This window comes from Anas platyrhynchos, chromosome 11 (genome assembly GCF_047663525.1).
Source record: "Anas platyrhynchos isolate ZD024472 breed Pekin duck chromosome 11, IASCAAS_PekinDuck_T2T, whole genome shotgun sequence".
In the NCBI taxonomy this organism is placed as follows: domain Eukaryota; kingdom Metazoa; phylum Chordata; class Aves; order Anseriformes; family Anatidae; genus Anas; species Anas platyrhynchos.
In genome coordinates, this window is record NC_092597.1 from 7,546,951 (window position 1) to 7,563,775 (window position 16,825).

Sequence of the window (16,825 nt, forward strand, 5' to 3'; positions counted from 1 at the left end):
CAACACCCAGTGAGTTCATTGTTCAACCTCAATTGTGAAGGCTATTCACATTTACTATTCCCCTGGAATCAATGTTAATTAAGGCTGACTGGGGCTATAAATCAGCCTTTGGTTTTTACAACTTAATTCAGCATTAAGCATATATATGTAAATAAAAGGTAACTGATTAACCACTTGAGTTTTCCAGGAGTTACTGAGGTAATTTGTTTTTGTTTGAGTCCTAGTGTTACCTTTTGTGGTTTGCAGTAGGGAAAAGAAAAAGTGTATAGTATGTCATGTATTTGCTATGCGGTATTGTGAGTAGTTAAATAATCTGGCCTGTTGGGTGCTATCAGCAAAACTTTGCCAAAATGGAAAGGGAAGAAGGAAACACTTGAAAACTTTTGGAACACAGGAACATGGAGTTTGCCATCTCCTCTCAAAAGAGCCAATAACTGCAGTAATGTCCAACCAGTAAGAGAAAAGGCAACCCTTCTGCTTTATTGAGGTGTCCCCGTCAGCACAGGCATTTGGCTAAGAACAAACCCAACAGGCAGAACAGACGCTGCCTCCTGTAAATGAGGAATCTGGATGTAGCTGGTGTCCAGTAGTCTAGAGAGGAAGGTAACCACTGTTTCTTCACCAGCAGTGCAGCCCGAGGCACCCTGCAAGACAGGGCAATAGCTGGGGAAGTGGATGTGTGGGTGTGTATGTGCACAGGATGGGCAAGCCTAGCAGGCAGGTACCTCACAGCACAACAGGTAACCCATCCTAAAGGTATCTTGGTAATTTCTGTTCCTCTCCAAATGAAAGGTAGAGAGGATGTGGCTTTTCCTAAAAGAACAGGCACTGTCTCCCAGGCTCTAATAACCTCTTCCTCATACACACATGCCTTGCATAGACTTTTTGGTATTTAGAACTTTGCAAGATAATGGTGCCACCACGTAATTGCTAGATTGAAATTCTGCCCATGGTTGCTTATATACAGCCACTGCTGATTCCTTTAAGAGATGCATGTGACTAACCAAGGAAGCATTCTGGCTCATCACATAGGGTACATGACTGTTCAGAGCTTACGAGATACCGTAACATACAAACCTGTGTACAAAGGAAAAAGAACATTTAGAATTACCATGTAAAAATTCAAGTTACTTGAGACTCTGCTGAAATGTAGTTGGAAGGAAATCATATATTGTACTTTGAGTAAGACCTGCATTTAAAAAGCACTGGGCATTGAGTTCAATAGCATTGTTGTATGCTCATCAGCTTTGAAATCAAGCCGCAAGTAGATGTCTTTAGTTTAAAGCAAAGTAAATAAAGCTTTGCAAATAAGCAAATACAGTATCTTGTATAAGTAGCCATCTGACCCAGTTGGCTTGCTAATGGTTAGCAACTTAGTGTTCATTTCAAACTATGGAGGTAATTCATTTCTAAATAGGAGTGATAAACAGTCAAAGAGAAAGGGATTTGTACAAAACATCTGCAATGCCATAGTAGCAAAATTTACAGCAGGGAGGAAATATGCAGGATTTTATGTTTTCATCACTATTTACCACTGAGGAAGTACAATACAACAATCATTTTGTTTGTGTGTATAAATACAGAATTAAAATGCAGCACAGAAATAATACCACCTTTACAGCTCTTAGCTTGGTTTTCTGGCACTACAAATTCCATCTTATGTTCACCCAGGGGCTAGCCCTGGATTTGGAAATGGGGGCTGATTCTTAAATTCATTGAGGAGTCCTGCTTGCTCTCTTTTTTTGTATCATCTCTAACAACATAGGAAAAAAAAGAAGTAATTTGGGTTACTTTAAGTCAGAAGAGCAATCAACACAGGTGGCAACAATGTAACTTTTCATTTCCTTCCTTGAAAATATTCTCAAATGATGTGCAAATGAAATGATGATCTGCATTCTTAATTTGATATTGCTTAGTGATGATGTCACCAGACATTTTCTTCAGACTCTCCAGCTGTATAAGTAAGAACTGCAGCCAGTGGACAGACAGTGGCCTAGCCTTCAGCTCTTTAGAGGTGGAATTATTTTCCCATGAATTTAATAAACAATGTTTTTGTACTGTTGCAGCTCCAGAAATGTTTTTTTGGTACAGGAAGAAGATTTTAACATCCAAATAATAATGGCTTCCCACAGGAGATATGGTTCTGGATGAATGGAGGAATGAATGGGAATTTCCTAACTCAATTGATTTAGTAGCTGGTTATAGTTTCATTCCATCAAAGATCTTTTTTTCATATGTGGCTTCCTCCTTAGAGAGCCTTTGACATTAAATCTGCAAGGATGGGGGAGGGGGCATCAGATGCCAAAGTACTTTATAAAAGAATCACAGCTGTTCAGCCTTCAGCATCTTCTCATAGCTGGAGGCATTAAAAAATACATATAATGGCTTTTTTTTGTGTGTGTGTGTGATGGGGCGGGGGACATACAACCATTTTAGAGGCATGCAAAAAATCCAGCAGCAGCATTTCCCTTGGTAAATACTTCATAACATCATAGATACTGGGCACCTGTGCCTCAGTCTGGTCAGGAAATTTCATATCCTTTCCCATCACAGCAATTTCATTTCCTCTCCTTTGGAAACAATTCAGGAGTCCTAATGATTAGTACAATTGCAAGGGAATGAAGTAGAAGGGATTGCCAATCAGAGGTGCAGATTGTTTATTTTCTCAGGCTTTGTTTTCCTCCACTTTTATGGCTGTCTTGATACAACAAATCTCTTACTTTCTAGCCAGAGCATTTTGTGGGGCACTCTTGGGATTGACTGGAAACCAACAGCTGGCTACAGAATCAGCAAAACCTGGTTTATAAACAGGCATTAAGAAAGCAAAAGCCAACTGAAGCAGACTGACTGAGGACTGGTCAGCAATTGAATAGCAGCAGTGATCTGTTTAGAAGGGGATCGTTCGGGTCAACAGTAGGACTGAGATGCTCTTTGCCATGCAGGTCACAAATTGGACTCAGAAGCCAGCCTTCCCAAATGCTCTCAGTGCTGAGCCCTGCTTTGTAAGGCAGTCAGCACGTGAGCCTTTCATCGGGCAGTGCCAAAGACTGCATCACTTTCCTGCTTATATTAAGGCTTCCTCTGGCTTGAGCACACAACCACAAATGGTTATCATGGTTTGCATTTCAGTTACCACAGAGCAATATCACTCCTGCAATAGTGACCCAGGCTTTGGTTCTTGTAATGAGATACTGTTCAAATGTAGAGGAATTATAATTATTTTGAGAGGAGTAACACTGAACTATACATGAATAACAATGACCTTTGCACTACGTTTAATTCTGGCAAGCAATGCTGCTATGGCTATAGCTGGTTTTCAGCTATTAAAGGTCCAATCCGTTCCTCATTAATCAACAGGAAACCTCCAACTGGTTTCAGTGGGAGCTGGATCAAGCAACAGCAACAGCCTGCGGAGGGGTGTTTATACTCAGAGACAAAGCTATTTCACTGGAGACTTGACACCCACTCCAGAGCCTGTGAGGTCTGCAAAGGCCAAACAAAACCAGAACAGACTGATTTTTATTCTTCTTTGCCCGTTTCTGTTTCTTTGCTGACATTCTAGTTCATCGTGGCTCCTTCCCTCTCTCTACCTCACCTGCCCTCAAAAGAGAGTTCTTTTCTAAAACTGTGTATTTGGGGATTTGTCATGATTGTATCTTTTAACTCATTTGGTCCCTGGAGTCAGAAGGACCGTACAATAGCCTATACACTTGGTCTGCTATAAATGAAGGTTTACTTCATAAACTGAAGCTAGAAATTTCACTTAAGAAAGTCTAAAATTCAGAGTGTACTGAGATGCCTGGAGAACTTTAAACATTTACAAACATACTACAGCAGGAGGATCAAAAAAGCAGAAGTGGACAGGAAACACAAAAGCGAACGAGGCTGCTCTGGTTTCACTGTCAGTGCAGAGGTATGTTGCAGTGTGGCAGAATTATGTCTATGCAACCTGAGTCCTGTGCCCCGGGTACATGTCTGGATGAGAAGATGGGGTGTTCATCTTCTCTGGATATAACTTCCAAGTAACAATGCCTGAGCCAAGCCTACTGAAATCAGTCCTTGACAAACAGTCCTTGACATCAGCAGAGTTTGGATCAGAAGCTGAGTATTTAAAATAGGTGACTGCATCAAGCTCAAGACATTTCAGCATGTGTAAATGAACTCAGACACAAAGCTGGAGGATTCGTATGGTCTAGCACCTGATGGTGGCACTTGCTGTGGAAATTCTGGCTTTTTGCTGTCCCTGCGGGGCAGGAGGAGAGGGAGGCATTCCCCAAGGTCTGCAATTGTTGCGCTGGCCCGCTAATCCAGACATCTTGTTTAGGTGCTTAAGGACAAATACACAGGTGCCCCCAGCCACTCACAGTTGGTGTATGTTTTGGGAACGGTATGCTAGGAACCGGGTGTGAGTGGGAAGAGAAATTTGGGGCAATGCAGGTTCACTGTGCAGCAAATGGAATCAGAAAAGGCTCGAAACCTCCTGTCAGTCTGCTGTGAAAGTGGAATGTAACATGATTTTTTTTCTCCTCTGTGTCCCAAGTCCCTCACACCAAATGTTTGATCTGCCTATCTTCCTGCCTTAATTAGTCTTCTGTCTTTCTGGGAGTTGAGTCTGTTCTTTTGCAAATGGCAGCACATCAGACAGGGGAACCCTGTCATGTTTGTTTTCTAAGCTGTAGGGGGCACCCATTTGAAAAAGACTCATGGCTTATCTAAACGTTTTTGTTTGTATGATTTTGAATTAGGAAGTTTGAGTAATTAGTTGAGGAGATTAAATAAGTCTTTACAACATGCAGTAGCATGCTTACTTGGCTTTTCTTTTTTCTTTTTTTCTTTTTTTTCTTTTCCCATAAGTATGTCCTGCACAAAACTCGGGCTACCAAACAGTGATGATATCCTTTTCTATTTTAGTTTCTCACTGTGCCACACTGATGTAGCATTCATTATTTCAATTTAGTCTCATTGAAGGGACTACTTTGTATCCGGTTGTTTGAGAAAATTCGTCTAAAGAGAAGAAACTTCAGATTGTATTTTTTGTTGAACTATACCCACCACAAACATTTTATTCATTTTGGCTGTCTTCTTAAGACTTGTGGGAAGAAAAAAAAAAAACACAAACAAAAACACAAAACAAACAAAACCACAAAACACAGCCTTATTTACAGCACATAAAGACTGTAAGTAAAGTAATTTTTACTATTTTTACTTTTCAAAGTAACTTCAAAGTAATTTCTTTTTTTTTCTTTTTCAGTTAAGGAAGAATTTTTTGTACTGTTAGTAGCAAAATACAGAAGCAATTACAGTTTCCTGTAGCTCAGGTAATATTTTATGCATTCCTGAGAAACTAAGCTCCCAAGCTTCACTCATCCTTTCACTTATGGGGTTCTCCTTAATTGCTGAAGAAAAACATATACTGTCTTGCTCTGTGCTGTATCAGATTTATTTTTTTTTTTTTCTGAAGATAAGATGCCTAAAAAATTGTATATGCTCTGGTTTTCTACTGATAACAAAGAAAAGCCATCACTGAACAACATAGGTAAGGATGGTGGTGCTTTTATGCAGTATATGATATTTGGTGGCACTTACTGCAACTTAAAAATGAAATAATGAAAGATTTCTACAAATCCATTAAACCAGGAGAGAAGGGGAGGGAGTATTTGTTTACAGAATCAATTATTGAGCTGTCACTGGACTTTAATGAAGTTGTGACTATTAAGAACTTGATCCTGGAAACCCTTCCACAAGCACTTATTTAAGACTGTGGGAATGAGGGGTTTGTATAAACAAGGTTAATATTAGTCTGTAGTATTCCTGTGTTTTGCATTGTTTGTGCATTGCAGGTGTTATGTACTCACTATGTGCAACATAAAACAAGGCAATCTTTTTATTTGTACATGGGAGACATTCTGCCATTTAAAAGAATGTAGCAGATTTTTTGTAGGTAACCGTTTGCCTTTAAATGCTCATCACCAAAGAACAAGGTCTTAGAAATCAGCTATGCTGTGTAAATATATACTCCTCCTAGGATTTCACACTATAGGCAACACAGAAAAATACAATGGACAAATACTTTTCAACCTAAAAGCTCCATCTGAGAAAATTACCTTACACATGAGAAATTGCTGGAATGTCAACTTCATTTGCAGTGGCCCCTTATGGCCTGATCACCCTCCCTGGCACGATAAATCACTGGCAAGATCCTTACCTTAACACGTTTGATCTCAGCTCAGCAAGACTTGGTTTTGATGTGAAGAACTCCAGATCTGTTAGGTCAGAGACAAATAGCAGAGCCACTGACCTGCAAAGTGCTAACTCTATATTAGACCCAAGTGAGCAGCCATAAGCTCCTGGTAACTTTGCCTTCACTTGTACTTTGCATCCTGAATATTTTCAAATACTACTGTTAGAACACTTTGTTAAACGATGCCAATGACATTTCCTTTCATGTCATTCTGCACATACAGAATCCACAAAAAGTCAAACAAACAAATAACCAAGCACTATGAGAAGCATTGTCTTGGATAACCTGCGCTTCAGGCTACATGAAATCAAACTCCGTACTCATCAATGTATTTGGTTTACATAAATGGTTTGCAGTGTCCCTTTTCTGTCTAAACCATGTTTACCAATAGGTATCATAAATAACTGTATTTACTACTGCACTCGTTGAGGTGATTGTAAATGCCTGGATGCACGTCTGTACATACAACTTCAAATTACTCCTAAAAGAATAAAAATCTGTCTTGTGAAGTTTGTGTTCAAGTCCAAACTTTCACAAAGACCAGATGTTGCTCAAGTCTTGCAGCCTCAGTTTGAAACTATTCCTTATTATCCTGGTTAAACAGTCACTTATCTCTAGGATAGTGAGCAGGAGTGTTAGTCTACCAGAAAATTGGATGTTCTTAATGGGCTTTTGGGGGAGAATAGCTTTGCATCATCAGCATTAAGTTAAATCACATTAAGTACCTACTTACAACACAGGGATTACCACTTATGACATCTCTGGTGAAAGCCTTTAAAACAAATTGTTGTGTTTGTTAGAAGAAGCTGTGAGATAACAATTCCCAGAAGTCTGATTTATAAACCTTTTTGCTCTTCAAGAAGATGCAAAGGAACACTACACCTCTCCTCTTATTCAATACTGCAATGAAATCTCTCAGGCTGTAAATTCTTTTCAATAAAAAGGCTTGGGAAATCTTGATTTATTTACTGGAGGATATTCCTCTGGAGAGAAGCAGCCTTTAACTAGATTCCTTTGCTTCAGAGTTCAGTTCTTATTTCTTCTGCAGTTCTTTCTGCTGATTAGACACTGACTTTACACATACAGAACTGGAATAGGCCGTTCTACTTTTTATTATTCATAAGGCTGATTGGAGAGAACCAGGCTTAAGCTGTCAAAGTATCCTGCTGTGCTTGGATACCTGACAAATTTACACCCTAAAGTACACTGTGGTGCTAAGACTAAGATGGGATGTGTCCTTACAGTCCCAAGCAAATAAACCACTTCAGGGTGTAGCAAAATAATGCCAGTATTTAATAGAGCTTCACATTTTTATATATGGTTGAAAAGCTATTCCATATAGAAATGTAGGCCTGCATGAAAAATGAGATCTACTTATCTTTAAATAGAAGCAGACCAGTAACTCTGAGCATGTAAATTAAAAACACGACCCTCACCTTTTGCCAAACATGAAGCATTAAAAACATGGACTAAGGCAAAAACAAAGTCTAACTACACAGAGATTTCCTTAAATGAGCAAAGTAAGTTATAAGTCTTGTCAATAAAAAGCCTTCCTTAAAAACAATGTTCATATACATAGTTCTGAGATATTTTTTTTCCCCATTTCCTTTAAAATTTGTGTTTCTCTTCTCCTTTCGAACCAAATTCCCTTTTTCTCTGCTGGAGCCCCTTGTAATGATACCAGAATGTGGGCAAATCTCATTAGTCTCCCTGCTGTTTACAAGACAGGATTTATGCTCAGTGTAGTGAACACAATGACACATGGCTAAAAACCACCATCAGGACTTAAACCCGAGATATTTTTCACCCAGACATTGCAAATACTATTGGCATGTACAGGTACGAAAAACAGTATTAATGACTGCAAACATAAGTCACCCAGCTTTCTGTAAAGAGTATACCAATAACTAGCAATTTGTTAAAGGTTAATTTCATGCAACCTCTGGCAGTTATCTGGTATAAGATATGTCACCAATTCAATCCATTAAGTAATAACTAAATTCTCATGGGACCTAGCTGAAGTCAAATGTTGTTATTCCAGGTTCACTGCTTTTAGTCTCCCTGAAGACCATTTAGGCAAACAGCTGGAAGAGCTGACTACAGAGGTTCCCAGTCACAGGGAATCATTCTAGGAAAGCAAGTAAAGGCTTCTAACCAGGAAATAAGTTATCAAGGATTGGTCCTAATGCTCCCTCAAGGAGAGAAATGAAATGAGTCTGAGCAAGAGCATGAGCACACTTGTGTTTCAGCTAGAAGAATCCAAACATTAAAAGCCATTGTCTTGGCTGATGGCAGGGAGAGCTATGCTTCACCAATTGCTGGGCAGCTTCTGCACGTGGCTCACGATTGTCATCTAAATAGCAGGGCCTTCCTTCTTTCTCTGTGTTGAAGTGCTTTACTACAACAAAACCTGTGAGAAGAAACTAATCCGATGCAACAACCTGGTCTTCCAGTGTTTTTTCCACATTGCACTGATGGAAATCCTTCTCCTAAGAGGAAAGTACAGAAGGAAGCAATGCCGCAAGCTTCACCTCAAATCATAATGCAGATTTTCTAGCAAGGATGACTCTGCCTCCCAGATAACACTCAAGGGAATGACAAGAGACAACAACTGATACAGCCAGTGCTCCAAGTGACACAGAAGGAGAGCAAAGAGCATGAAGAGATCCTTTTATCAATATTGCATGTACATACATAGGTGAGTGCAGAGAAAAGAGCATAATAATTGTATACGTGTAAACACTGCCTCTGAAATTCACCTGTATTTCCATTTCCCCAGAATAGTGCACAGAGAAAAAGAGGTTTTTCTGTTCTAGTAGTCTGACTGGTTTAGCAAGAGATCCTGCCTCTGGCACTGACCTACTGTCTCAGATGGTCATGGTTACACTCCCACAATTTTAAACTCCCCCATCCGTGAAGAAACTTCGTCACCAGTTTTACAGTGAGACTGAATCAATTAATGCTTTCTAAAAGCTTTGATGGAAAGAGATGAATATTAACGTTTGCAGTTGTGTGATGCTAGCTAAAAATGTCTTTACTAATGTAAGAAATGGACTTTAAAATTGCTCTCGAAGGGCTGGAACACCAAGACGAGGTCATCAGCAGCACAGCTAGCACATTTAGTGTTAATTTAATATCACAGATTCAGAGGACAAGTGAAAAAACAGAGCTTGATTATCACCTCTTAGGACAACAGCATCCCAGAAACATCACAAAAGACATTAGAGGCCGTTAGGTAGCTGTAGTAAAGAAAGTGTGGTAAAGACAAAGAGAAGAAAACCAACAAAACATCAACACTGATAGAAAATGTGAAAGCTTAGCCAGATGTCCTGAAAAAAACCTGTGCATGTTTCTCAAGGTCTGTGCAGGCCATTCTGGTACAAGACTGCTGCAACCATATGTCACAACCAAAGAAACTGGAGAAAATAAAATAAACCTCCTGATTTGGAAAGGCAGATGGTAATTTCTTGATAGCTTCTAACTACTCAAAAATAAACTACTTCTGTTACAACCAAAAAGACACATGAGTAAATGTAAAAAGTGTATGTTATGGTATACTGGTAAGTTTTGAAAATACTCACTGGAATGAGGACAATGCTTTTATTATGCCTGGATGCAAAGAACATTTAAAATAAACTCCAAATAAGTTTCAAATAACAAAATTGTTCTTAAAAAAATAATTCTATGCATCCAACTGTCAGTTACATAAATGCTTCCTCATATGACTTTGACAGTGTAAAGAAGTATTAAAGCTAGTTTAAATGTAATTTCTATTTTAAGGACTTTTAACACTGGCAGAGTGGTAAATGAGAATGAGGTGCAATGTCATGGGAAGTGCTTTAGTGGTTAGGCTGAAAAGACTTTACAGGGTTTTTCAACTAACTAGATCACAATTTTCATCTAGGTCATCTTACAGTTATGAAATAAAAGCACAAGTGCCAATAAACCAGCATAAGAAACCTAAGTGTGAAAATGGGTGGTCTGGACTGTATCACAGAGAGGAAAAAGAAATAGCCTTTTTTGAACATAAGGGGATGCGAATTATCAGAGACATACCACGATTTCTAGCTATAAACTTAGGCAGAGAGGACAAGTCGGGCTCTGTAGAGGGGGGATTAGCTCTGTATGCAAGGATTTCCATGGATATTCTATGGAACAGAAATATTTGGGAGCCAGAGACATAACATACATCCATGGATGTAGAGGCAGCATAGGTCGTGAAGTATAATAGCAGGAGCCAATACTGACTTCTGGATTAGAACAACTGAAGGGACGCTGAAGTGGAAAAAGAACAGGAAGGCAATAAAAGATGAGTGCAACAGTAACTGTATGTTAGGTCAGTGAGAGCTGCATTGATAGTGTCTAGTGGGCATACAGTTCTCTATATCCTAATCTAAACAACATTTGACATTGTCCTGTCAAGGACTAAAAATTGTGTCTGAACCCCTGAGAAATGGTTACCACATAAATAATTTCAGCTTCATTGCAGGAGAGAAACACATGAAGAAGCCCTACTGTCTGGGATACTAAACTTCAAGAAGGGGAGGTTTTTTTAAAGGAAGTAACTTAGAAACTCCCTGCTTGAAGCTAGGAAATTAAAATCCATAGAATCAGCATGGAGGCTTAAGAATGTGAAAGAGTCAAAGATTTGCATTCCCAAGACTAAAAGTGGGAAGCAGAAGCAAGAAAATAAATGGGGTGGCTAAGCAGAAGGATACCAGAGGAAATGCAGGCCAAAAGAAAGACAGAAAGAAAGTGCTAACTTTAAAAGGCTGCAAAGCACAAACTGAAAATGAAAAATTGTTACTAAATATACTGAAGAAAAATATACAAAAAAGATAACACAAATTAAACAGCCAAGAGAAGACTACGTTTAACGAATAAGTAAATACAGTCTGTGGGAGAGCAGCTGGATTTTTAGAACAACCTGCTTATGAAAGGTAAAAGAAAGGAGACTGAAAATATTTCCAGAAATTGCTGCTCATTTGGAGTGTCCTTATTTGGCTATTCGTAGCCAAATATAATACGTATATCATCTGTACGTAGATGATTATTCTGTCTGGAATTTGATGAGTTGTATGGCCAAGGGAAGACAAGCAGAACCACGAGTTTGTACACAGATGACAGGTAAAATACTTGTTCTGGGAATGTATCTTTACTAAAATTCTAACAACAACAATACACCGAAGACCATGCTCAAGATCAGGGTGCTTCAGTCTCAAGTGTGCTGCAGAGTCGAATTTCAGTTCCTTAAAGAAATCCCAAATGCCAATTCATCTCAATTCTTCCACTTTACAAGGCTAAGGCATCAGGAATTGCATGAAAGCCACCAAAGATATCCCAGGGTGATGGTGATGGTGTATTAAGTGGTGTTCTTCCCACTGAAGCATGAGAGAGCAATGCTACAGCACAGACCTGAGAGGTCCTTCTGTGTGCAGAGGCCCTATTTCAGATGAAATGTAGACCATCAGACCTGACTGTGTCTAATCACTTGAAGCCATATTTAGGGCTAGCTGACCTATTCACATGAGGATAGGATTAGCTTCTATATGACTGTCAAATAACACCTCCATTTACCTGAAAAACAAGTAAGTAGTTCTGCTTTGGAAATAAATCAGTTTCACTTTAGAGTGCAGCCTTTGACTGTGTAAATACGTGTGTTTAAATTTCAATAAGGAAAAGCACTTCTAAGAACTAGAGTCAAAACTGAGGGGTTTTGTGTAATCATTGCTAGATGACCAAAGCACAACATGAGGATAGTGTCTTCCTGGCATCCTGCTTCCATCTGAGGCCGCAGCCTGTTCTTCCATGCACCACTTCCTATGTCTTTACAACTGTCCAAATGAATTTTTGTAACTCACTTCTTTTAAATTGGGGGCATGTTGGAAATCCACATGGAAATTAGCAAAGTATATCCTTTCTGTAACCACAACACCTGCTGTTGGCCTCTGCACAGCTGTGCCACCAGCTTCCCTTTAGGTTCTGGGTACAATTCAAAGTATTGATTACCCACGAATCCCTCACAGATGAAGGTCTATGTACTTGAGTGGTCAGCTCAGTCCGTGTGTTTTAACCTCCAGCTGAGGTCAACTGAGATTGAACTGACCTTAAAAATTTTCACGTGGGTCACAGAATTTGATGTAGATAGTTCTCTGCTCTGAAATGTTTTCCCACTTCAGTCCAGCAAAGCTGGAATGCATTGTGTTTCAAGTCATAAGGTAAAAATCTAATTCACTAGGCTCTCTGGGAGAGGAACTGATTTCAAGTGAACGAGAACTGAGTCCTTTTTTTAATTTTGACAGTTGGAGCAATGATATTGCCCAACACTTTGATGTGGCTTCCTGTATCATACTTCTCATAATGAAATGTTCCTATATTTAAAGCTTAGTTAAACTGTATAACTTAAAATTGATGTGTCACATTCACATTGTGGAGGTAGATTTCTGTTAAAAGTAACAGACAATACTGGTTGGTAGAAATATGTTTTTAGACAAACTCTGAAACGCAGAACTTGTGTTTTGGGAAAAAAAAAAAAAAAAAAAAAAAAAAAAACACAAACACCAACTGCAAATACATGTATGCAGTCCAAACAGGAATTCATCAATTCGTTTAAATAATAATAAAAGTAATGAATGATTGGGTCCTTAGATGGCAATAATTTTTAAACCTCATATTTCTTTATGTATATATACATATATATGTTTGGTAATAAGTCTTCACATAGCTATTTATGTGCCTATTTGTGTTTGAATAGGGATGCTAGCACTTGTCTGAGGATTCCTCAGCAGAATCCTCAGAAATCTTGGACAAAATGATAACTTTCTGAACATTTTTCATATCTTTACATATTTATGTTTACATTTACATAGCTTCCTTAAAATGCTGTCTCTGTGTAAATCCATTTTATAAATGCATTTCTTTCCGATGAACTAAAGCTGATGTTTTGGTTACTTGTTTCAGAGAGTAAGTTCTACTCTTTAAAAGAAAAAAAAAAAAAAAAAAAAAAAAAAACAGATAAAAAGTTGTGGTTTTTAGAAATTGAGAGAATCAAATAATTTGCAAAAAATAAATAGCAAAATAGTACAGTTCAGTCTTAGCAAAAAAATAGCTGCAAAACTATAATAGAAGAAATGTGACTTCGTGTAGGATCTGACTAGGAATTTATTATATGGACCAATGAACTCATCTTTTGTCATTTATCTCTGTAAACCTGTGAGATTTCTTGGAAGATAGTTAGTTAAATGAGGAGCAGAGATGAATCAGCAGGTATAATTTATTTAGACTTTAAAAAGGCTTTTGATGATAAAGTCCTTAGCAAGAGGCTATTAAGGAAAGTTAGTAACCATATGGTGAAAGATAAAGTTCTGCCATGGATTAAAAAGCGGTTAACAGATAAGATAAAAAGACTGGAAATAAATGGATAATTCTCCCTGGAAAGAGGTTAATAGCAAGGTGCCCCTTCATTACTGTGACTAGCAATCGATATCATGGTTCACCTGCTTTAGCAGATCATTAATAGTAAGGTACATAGCTTGTGGATAAAAATACTCAGACTAATCTGAGTACCAAAGAGAGGACCGCTAGTACTGAAATTAAAAGCTATTTGGACAACTTAGGGGTAGATAAAATTTGCCAGAGGTACTAAGTGCAAGGCAGAGTGTGTTGGAAGGAAGGGTTCATATTACTTTTAGATGGTGATATGCTCTCAATGAGCTGCAATGTCTACACTTAGCTTATTGAAGGCAACTAATAACATGCATTGTAAAGAAGGAATAGGTAAGAGTGGTTCCAGTGTATGGTGCTTGCAGGAACAAGCAATTTATGATAGCAACTAACTTCAAACTGGCAGAGCCCACCAAGGTCTGCAGGGAATAGTCTTGCACTGACAAAGAGATGGGCTAGCTGAGCCCAGATTATCAAGAATTTTTGGACTGTTGGGATTTTTTAAACCAGAAAATGCAGACACATCAAGACAGAAATTGAATATGGAAATGTATCAGGCTTCATGAAGCTCTGTGGGAAAAGTTTCTGAAAGACAGACTGGAATGGATAATTTTTATCAGAATTAAACTGTGTGTTCAAGACACATTATCCCAACTCAGTAGTCCAATCTATACGTATCTACAGATTTTAGATCAAATCCTTGCTCTGACATCAAGAGTATCCCGGGAGCAGAGACCTGAATTCTGCTTTTCCTGCATGGCTGTCCTGCCCACTGGGCTGCCAAGTTCCATCCTAAGAAGTACTTAGAAGTGGATTATCCAACAGGAGAGAATGAGAGACTCTTCCCAAGGATGGACAGAGCTAAAGCTGGGACCTGCCTACAGTCAGAAAGTAGGGATCCATACTCAAGTTTCTGCTATGTTCGCTTCAGAAAAGAGGTATGAATTTGGCTTTTCTTCAACTCAGTCGTGTGTTTTCATTATTACTGACCTCCTGACTTTGGTGTGCAAATAAATATATACAACTTTTGTATTGGAGATTTGAAATCATAAACATTTTTGCAAACATTAGAAAAACACCTACTACATAGCTCTTATCTTTCAGTGTGTCATTTGACATTATCCCCGGGACAAAGAGAAGATAATTTCCCCTAGCCAGCAGTGTTGTCCGGTACAGCTTGATGCATTGAACCAGTATGCATTTTCTTTGAAGATTCAATCTTTCCTTAATATTCAGCACAGTGAGAGGCCACTGCTACAACAGCTACCTACTCAATAATATACTAGTTATCTACAGTAGCATGAGGAGGAAAGAGAGAGTCCTATATTCAGTCTGTTAATTGGAATGAAGTGCATAAGTAGTGTGCAATCGCTGTATGGATTGATGTTTTGTAATACCAACCACGAAGTACACACACAACAAGAGAAATTTAAACCATAAACAATGGTAAATGAAAATACAGTATATACAATAAAACTTAACATGTAGCAATACAGAGAGACATATAGTGTCAGCATAGGTGCTGAAATGCTCCACAAAGTGAAGAAAGTAGCTATTCTATTTGATTACTTTTTATACAATCATCTCTAATTTTCTGTGCTTCTCTCGTAACTGGACAGTGCTCACCAAGCTAACCAGAAAGCTAGCTAATTTCTTCAAATATCACTCAATGAATTTGTCTTCAAAAGAAAAGCATTCAAATAGTGAGCTTTTTCAGGGAAAGACAGGTGGAAATAGTGCATATTCATCAGTTACTTAAATAAGTTTTGCCAAAACTTGTCTCCAGTTCAAAAAATGAAAAAGATTCTGCACATTTTTTTTAATGAGGCAGATTTCTCACCACCTATCTTAATGTCAGCCTAGAATTTTATCTGGGAAACACATGCAGGAAATTTTGGTGAAAAGAATTTGCAATGTTTTATAACATTCATTTCTTGGCAATAAAGCACAATGAGAATGAAAACAGAAACTTAGTAACAAAACAGGTCAAACCATAATGCTTATTATACAAGAATTTGAAATGTATTTGTTAGTTCTTGTTTACTCAGTATCAGTTTGCCTACACTTAATGCAAACTGCTGTCTACTGTTAGTTTCAGCACTGGGTAAGCTGACAGTCTGGCTAGTTTACCTGCTCTGTGTTTAGAAACTGAACTGGTTTCAGCCGATGGTGTAAGAGTAGAGGCAAACCCTTTTACACCGGTCAGAAAATATGGCTGTCAATCATTTCACAGGTTATTAGCATACAAACAGGTCTGTACCTCTTCGCTGCCACAGTGCTGTAACTTCATCACTTTAGAGCACTTTTTACAAAATGCTCTCAAAGACTGCAATTCTTAAACTTTTCCTTACGCTAAAATTCTTCAGGTCTTTTCTCAGGCCTATATCAGTTGGCAAGGAAGAAACAAAACTTAAAACACCCAGCTGGATTAGTGTCCCCAACATGAAGCAAGCTGAGCGTGTTTGTTCACTGAGTTAGATGAAGTAGTGACAGAGCTAGGAACACAACAGAACCACAAGGTCCTCATTTTATACTAGCTGTCTTTTAAAGTCAGTATCACTTACTAAAACTACTAAGAAAGTACTTTATAAAGCAGATTTGAATATACTGTAAGACTGGAAGGAGAGCCACATCGTGCAAAAACACCTTTTGCCTCTGGAGGTAGGAGGAATTTAGGGGAAGAAAACACTGCAAAGGGCTCAAGCCATAGGAGTGGTTCCATGTCTACTGTCTGACACATGGGACACATTCAAGTCTCAGGAGAATGGAGTTTCATAAGAACATGAAGGAGCAGGGCAACAATATAATGCTAAGCTTGGAACCCTCTGATCTCCCTCAGAAGCCAGGAGGTTCTCAGAGCCATCAGTTCAGAAGAGGGCTTGCTGTACAGAACATGCCAGTAGCTGTCCTTGCTGGATGTCAGGCTGTGGTGTATCTCACCCAGCTGATAATTCTGAAGCAGCCCATTCTGGGAGAGTTTTTGGCACGAAGTTGATACTTGTAGCAGTATAATTTGCTGCCAGGGAGAGGGCTGTATCCCCCTTGCAAGCCTTCCTACCTACACTTTATGGAGCACAGCACTGCCAACAAGCTCCTGACAGGTCTGAAGAGGGGCTCAGTGTGCCACGAGGCTGTGCAATA

At 38.7% G+C, this 16,825-nt stretch overlaps 1 protein-coding gene and 1 long non-coding RNA gene across 4 annotated transcripts in view; one reads left to right on the top strand and one right to left on the bottom strand.

Moving 5' to 3' along the window:
- Positions 1–16,825, top strand: part of LOC106014680 (uncharacterized) — a 65,928-nt gene that overhangs the window by 46,995 nt on the left and 2,108 nt on the right. The window contains exons 3-4 of one of the 3 annotated variants that reach the window (XR_011812142.1): positions 5,252–5,318; positions 14,369–14,622. This is a non-coding gene — a long non-coding RNA (uncharacterized lncRNA). Of the gene's footprint in view, positions 1–5,251; positions 5,319–8,282; positions 8,457–14,368; positions 14,623–16,825 lie in introns of those variants that run through there. The other 2 variants (XR_011812143.1, XR_011812140.1) reach the window with 2 other exon arrangements.
- Positions 1–16,825, bottom strand: part of ALDH1A2 (aldehyde dehydrogenase 1 family member A2) — a 55,698-nt gene that overhangs the window by 35,623 nt on the left and 3,250 nt on the right. The gene's annotated exons all lie outside the window — the stretch shown is intronic.